Source organism: Populus trichocarpa, chromosome 18 (genome assembly GCF_000002775.5).
Source record: "Populus trichocarpa isolate Nisqually-1 chromosome 18, P.trichocarpa_v4.1, whole genome shotgun sequence".
NCBI lineage: Eukaryota > Viridiplantae > Streptophyta > Magnoliopsida > Malpighiales > Salicaceae > Populus > Populus trichocarpa.
This window is the reverse complement of record NC_037302.2, coordinates 15,445,762-15,451,958: the sequence shown is the minus strand read 5'-3', so window position 1 is coordinate 15,451,958 and position 6,197 is coordinate 15,445,762. Positions and strand designations below refer to the sequence as shown.

The 6,197-nt window shown below is 34.3% G+C and overlaps 1 protein-coding gene across 2 annotated transcripts in view; it reads right to left on the bottom strand.

Annotated features, from left to right (window-relative positions):
* LOC112325466 (probable disease resistance protein At4g27220) overlaps window positions 1-4,825 on the bottom strand; it is a 210,283-nt gene extending 205,458 nt beyond the window's left edge. The window contains exons 1-3 of one of the 2 annotated variants that reach the window (XM_052449237.1): window positions 4,581-4,825; window positions 4,165-4,262; window positions 3,669-3,724 (exon numbers count right to left, since the gene is read on the bottom strand). The gene's annotated coding sequence lies outside the window, so the exon portion shown is untranslated. The remainder of the gene's footprint in view (window positions 1-3,668; window positions 3,725-4,164; window positions 4,263-4,580) is intronic. The other variant, XM_052449236.1, reaches the window with a different exon arrangement.
* Between the last annotated feature and the right edge of the window lie 1,372 nt (window positions 4,826-6,197).

The window sequence follows — 6,197 nt, the reverse complement described above, 5'->3', positions numbered from 1 at the left end:
GCACATCAGACAGTTTACACAATGCATCCAGGTTCCACCAAGATGTATAAAGACCTTAAGGTGTGTTATTGGTGGAATAGGATGAAGGCTGATGTAGCAGATTTTGTTTCTAGGTGTTTGACCTGTCAGAGGGTAAAGGGTGAACACCAGAAACCTCCTGGATTGTTGCAACCATTGTTGATTCCAGAATGGAAGTGGGAAAGGATCACAATGGACTTTGTGACAGGATTGCCTAGGAGTCAGGAGGGTTATGATTCAATATGGGTGATTGTTGACAGGTTGACAAAATCAGCCCATTTTCTGCCAGTTAAGATTACTTATGGATATGCAAAGTTGGCGGAATTGTTTATTAGTGAGATTGTACGGTTGCATGGAGTGCCAATCTCGATAGTGTCTGATAGAGGTCCACAGTTTACATCGCGGTTTTGGGTGAAATTCCAAGAAGCTATGGGTACTAAAGTGCAGTTGAGTACAGCTTTTCACCCTCAGACAGATGGTCAATCTGAGAGGACTATTCAGATCTTGGAGGATATGCTAAGGGCTTGTGTCATGGATTTTGGAGTTGGTTGGAGTAAGTTCCTACCATTAGTGGAATTTGCTTACAACAACAGTTATCAGGCTAGCATAGAGATGGCACCTTATGAGGCTTTGTATGGTCGGAAGTGTAGATCACCGGTTTGTTGGTTTGAGGTTGGTGAGAAGAGGCTAATGGGACCAGAGTTGATTCAGATTACCTCAGAGAAGATAGAGGTAATTAGAAATAAGCTTCAAACAGCTCAGAGCAGACAAAAGAGTTACGCAGATAAAAGAAGGCGTGACTTAGAGTTTTCAGTGGGTGACTGTGTGTTCTTAAAAGTATCACCGACCAAAGGAGTATTCAGGTTTGGGAAGAAAGGCAAGTTGAGTCCTCGATTCATTGGACCGTATGAGATTCTGGAGAGAGTTGGGGCAGTTGCTTATAGGTTAGCATTACCACCAAACTTGTCTGCTATTCATCCGGTATTTCATGTTTCAATGCTAAGGAAGTATATGTCAGATCCATCGCATGTATTAGAGGTTTATCCCATTGAATTGAGGGATGATATGGTTTATGAGGTGCAACCAGAAGCTATAGTCGACCGACAAGTGAGGAAGCTTAGGTCGAAGGATATAGCTTCAGTGAAAGTGAAATGGAAAGGTCATTCACGTGAGGAAGCAACCTGGGAGCTCGAGGATAAGATGCGTGAGGAGTATCCTCATCTTTTCGATAATCTCGGTAAGTATTCAATCTTTTCTATTAAGTTTCGAGGACGAAACTTTTATAAGGTGGGGAGATTGTAATGTTTTATATTAAAAGATAGGAAATGGCAACAAGGCCCTTGTATGCTTAGATGTAGGAATAAATTAAATGAGGGGTAGTGTGGTAATTGAACAATAGTTGATATATATAAATAGAGAGAAGAAAAAAAAAAAAAACAAAAGAGAGATCTGAATTTTGAGAGAGAACCGGCAGGAGAGAAAGGGAGAAAGAAGAAGAAGAAGAGAAAAGAGGGAAATTAGAAAGGAAATAGAAAGGAGTTGGAGGAAATAAGTAAAAAGGTAAGATTATGTATAAATATGTGTTAATTAAGCTTTAATTTCGATTTTGATAAATGTTAGGGTTTTGAAAATTTGAGTTTTGAGTTTAATTGATGAATTAAGTTGAATGTTTGGGTTGATTGTTATGGGTAATTGATTAATGAGTTGATTATGGAAGATTGTGATGATTTTGAGTTATGAATTGTGTAAATGGTGAATGTTGAGTTAGAAATTTGGCAAGAACAGTAGGTTTCTGTTAAAAATTCTGGGTTGGAGGTTGAAGATGACGAAAATTCAATTTGGTCCCTCAATTTTGGAAAATTACAGTTTAGTCCCCAAACTTTGGAAAATTTGCAGATTGGTCCCTGGAGCATATTCCGAGAATCTGAACAGAATAACATATGAATTATGGACAGAATTACTGTATAGATAAGAGAATTTAACACTTTCAATTTAGTCCTTCAATTTGACAAAATTACAATTTAACCCTAAAAATTTGGTAAAATTCCAGAATGGTCCTTGGAGTATAATGAGATGATCTGGACAGAAATGAGGACTAATTATGGTCAGAATTTCAGTATATTCATGGATTTATGATAAATTTCAGTTTGGTCCTCCAATTAGACAAAAATTGCAATTTGACCCTTAAAAATAGGATAAATTACAGATTAGTCCCTAGCTGTAATATTAGCTTTTCAGATTAGTTTGATGAATAATTAAGGGTTATTTAGTGAATTATTGCCAATTTTATTAGTTGTTTTATTATGGATTAGATTTCGGGAAAACCGTTAAATTTTGGGTTTTTGAGAAAATTGACTAGTTAGTTCAAAAACATATAGGGTTACGGAATACATCATTAGTTAAGTTTATTAAATAGGTTAAATGTTCTTTTGAGTCGTTCTTGAATATGTCTCCTTTGTATTCAGATAATCCTGATATTCTACCGACAGGACGTCAGTAGGATTTCCTTCGATATCAGCTTTGAGTTTTGTTGCTTTTGAGTCAGGTGAGTGGATAACTTTCCATATGCATGAGAAATAGTATAAATATTTGATTTGTTAATATGAATTGAATCATGCTTTTTGATAATATATATGTTGATTATTATCCTTATTTTGATAAAGCATGATCAATTATTGAATCTGAATTCTTGATATGAACCAGTATATATTTTGAATTGAATTCTGAATTGATAGCTCCTCATTTGATTGATGTCATGAGTTGAGCCTTGAGATATGAATACGTCTGTTTGATTATGATTATGAACCTATGGTATGTCAGTCAGAATACCCATACTAACAGGGTAGTGTTAGTCTTTGTGCACATCGTATCTGAACCCTAGTTGGTCGGGGGAGTCACCAACCTGTGTGGACTGATCATCCCACAGTACGGAGCCTCATGCTCATTGCATTTTGATTTTCTGACGAGCTTTACCATATGATATTCTTGTTATGGCCTATTTGAGAAACCTTTCTATAAGAACCTAGAGCCATACTTGTATATATATTTCTCATTGCTGTATTACCTCGTGTGTGTATATTGAACGTTATCTACTCACTGAGTTGTTGAACTCACCATCTCATTATTTATCATTTTCAGGCTTATAGCTTGATAGCAGGTCACTTTTGTTGGACTTTCCGAACCTGCTCTTTTGGTTGTAATTTGTACATTTTCCTTTATGTCTAGTTAGTGCTCCAAAACTCCGAATTTATATTAACTCTTGTATTAAGACAATTCAATTATATTATGAAGTTGATTTTGTTGTTAATGCTGCGTTGAACTCTGATTGAGTTAGGATAAATTTGTGTGTAAGTTTGGGTTCGCATAGGTATGGAACCTTGGAGGGGAACCTTGCCTATGTGCCGGTCATGAATCCGGGATTCGGGTCGTGACAATCCAGCTTCTCAACATGATCCCAAAATCGATCCTTCTGTCTAGCCATTTTCACCGCTGACTTCTTTGGCCCTTCAAACATCAAATAAAAAATTGTCAAAAGTAACGCATAAAAATGGATGTTGAATTAATTGAAAAATAAGAACTCAATCTTAAAATGAAAATTTAGAGGAAATCATTATTTTTTAAATAAGTAAGCAAAGGAAAAGAGTGCAAACCTCAAATATCTTACAAAACATTAATGCCGTAAGTGTGTTCACAAAATAAACTGAATCTGTATAATTAAATCAATCATTACAAATTCTAAAATTAAATAGGCAGGCACTTAACTATATATTTTCCTATAGAGATGCACTTCAAGCAGATAAAAAAATTATAACAACTATTGAATAATTTAAATAATTGTCAGAAAAGCAATCTAAGATAAAAATTTGGAAGAAACTCGGCTTTTTTTTAAGATAAGCAGTTGAAGTTGAAAGCAAAATGAACAAAGTTATAATACGAGTTTGAGTTCTATAATGCATAGAACTCAAACTCATACTTTTATTTGGAAGAATCAAAACAACTAATATTAACAATGAATTTGGTATGAACTCTAGAAGGCAAGGACTTTAAAAGTTTCTCAATAAGATTTCAACAGCTTGCGGTTTACTAAAAAAGATTCAAAAACAAAAACAGCAACAAAATGAAGAAGATGAAGTATAAACACTTTACCTGGATTCAAAAGAATTTTAACAAAAGAATCTGAAGCTAATTGCTGAGTGGGGAAACGTGTGGACGCGCCCCAATGTTGAAACTCTGGGAAAGCTGATCTGAAAATGTAAGCACAAGAATATGAGAAAGAGTAGGCAAACTAGTCACCTGTCAAGCTGACAAGAGCCACTCAACAGACAAAAGAAACCTTTAGAGCAGCTGTTTTCAAGATAAGTAGTTTAAGTTGATGGCAATATGTAAGAACAAAGCTAAATATGAGTTCTGAGTTCTAAAATAGATCAAGCAACACATATATAATTAAGTTCTACTTGATTGATCAATCTACAATCCCACTTATTAATTCTACAACCAAATGGGCAAATCTTATTTGAAACAAAATTAGTGGTAGAAAAACAAGAAAAGAAAGTAGGATTTACCTTTCAAGCAAGAAAGATACAGATCAAGAACACTATACGAGATGATTCGATTCAATCATAAAAAGGAAGCACAGATCATGAGAAAGGTTTAAGAAATTTGGTGAGGGGAATTAGGAATTCAATGGTATACTGAGAGAGAGATCTCTTAGTGGAAGACTAGCTATTAAAAAAGTCAATGCAATTTGCAAGCAACTTTATGTTTTTTTCTTTGGAGAAGTCAATAGAAATTGGCTGGAAGCTACAACTCCACCTACCACAGGTAAACAGCAAGCTTCTTTTTAGTCAATAATTGTAAATGCCAAGTGCTTTCTTTGTGCTGTATGCAAAGACTAGTCTCACTGCCTCCTGGAAACCACCAATGTCACTTTCATGAATCTCTTGCTTTATTTATTCGCACTAACTATTCAACGTGTTCACATTACACTGCTTCAAATCCTTTGAGTCTACTGTTAGATGCTAAAACAAAGGTGTTATGTACTTTTTAATAAAAAAAAAAACCAGATTCATGAGAACAATTAATGAAGATCGAAACTCCAAAAAAAATCACTTGGCCAGAAATAACAGTACTCCTCGGGTCAGCTGCTAGTAGGGATGAGGAAAAAATTGGAATAACTGATTAAAAAAAATAATAAAAAACACTGAAATTAAAAAAAAAAACAAATTAAATAATTAAAAAATCATAAAAAATTTCAGTTTAGGTTTTTAAAGTTTAAAATTGATTGAACCAAATCGTTCAACTAGACCATTACTTAACACTTAAAAAAACAAGTATAAATAAGTTTTTTTTAACCCTAAATCTAAAATAATATTCTCTAAAGACAATCATCCGCACTCCTTTTATTCTCTGCATCTCTATTTTCTCTGATTTTCCCTTATATTCACATCCTAAAATTGTTAGGAATTGTTAGCTCCTGCTACTCCATGCTCCACTGTTCTCCTATCAAATTCACACTTTTCTTCACTTTTGATTTTAATTTTTTTAATTCTTCCACCAAAGGCACGCACTCGGTACAGGAAGTATCTACCACTGCCTTCTTTCAGATTCAAAGCGGCACTCAACGAAGGGACTTAGGGCCAGAAGAAAGTAATGTTTACTGACGGGATGAGACGAAAGAGATTCCTCTCTTTACTTTTACTTTTGCTTTTAATCTTTTTTTTCTTTTTATTTCTCATGTAACCTTAGATTGTTATGTCAAACTAGTAAAAAAAAAATTTGTGAGGACAACAATTGAACATGGTCTGGTCAATTGAATATTTAGTTGGATTTTTAAATATTATCCTAGCTGGTTTAGCTGGTTGAAAAGCTAAGATTTCTTATAAAATAAACATAAAGTTATGAAAATAAAAATAAGACAAATAAGTTTAAACTGGTTAACTAAACCTAACATGATCGACTCGAACTGGTTTTCAGTTCAATTCAAAAACTTAAAAAAAAAATTATTTCAGGTTTTTTTATTGATTTTACCGAAAATCAGAACTGAAAATGCAGACCCCTGGCTGCTAGCATGGATAAACATATGCTACTTGGGGAATATCAGCCCAAAAAAGGTACCATCTCTTAAAGGTAATCAAGCTGTCTTTCACTACATTACAAGCTTGTTAGAAAGTGTGGTTGCG